The sequence below is a fragment of the Conger conger genome, chromosome 16, assembly GCF_963514075.1.
Source record: "Conger conger chromosome 16, fConCon1.1, whole genome shotgun sequence".
Classification (NCBI taxonomy): domain Eukaryota; kingdom Metazoa; phylum Chordata; class Actinopteri; order Anguilliformes; family Congridae; genus Conger; species Conger conger.
In genome coordinates, this window is record NC_083775.1 from 41365200 (window position 1) to 41365496 (window position 297).

Sequence of the window (297 nt, forward strand, 5' to 3'; positions counted from 1 at the left end):
GAAGCTGTGTGGTTTCCTGCGCAGAGACTTGTTCATCACACCAGAGGGTACAAAATGTTCACAGTAAGGCCGAAGCAAAATAAAACTACAAGCTTTTGCATGTGATGAACTGTCACCATCAAAGATGAAGCTAAACAATTTTGAAATGCTTTAGATATATTTTACCAACAATTAATTCAGTGAATTAGCAGGTGATGAGGGGCAAAGTGGACAAATGTGTTGAAATTAACTTCATTTTCACACAAGCTCTGAGACTGACAGACCAGTTTTTGAATAATGATATGTCAGAAGGACAGG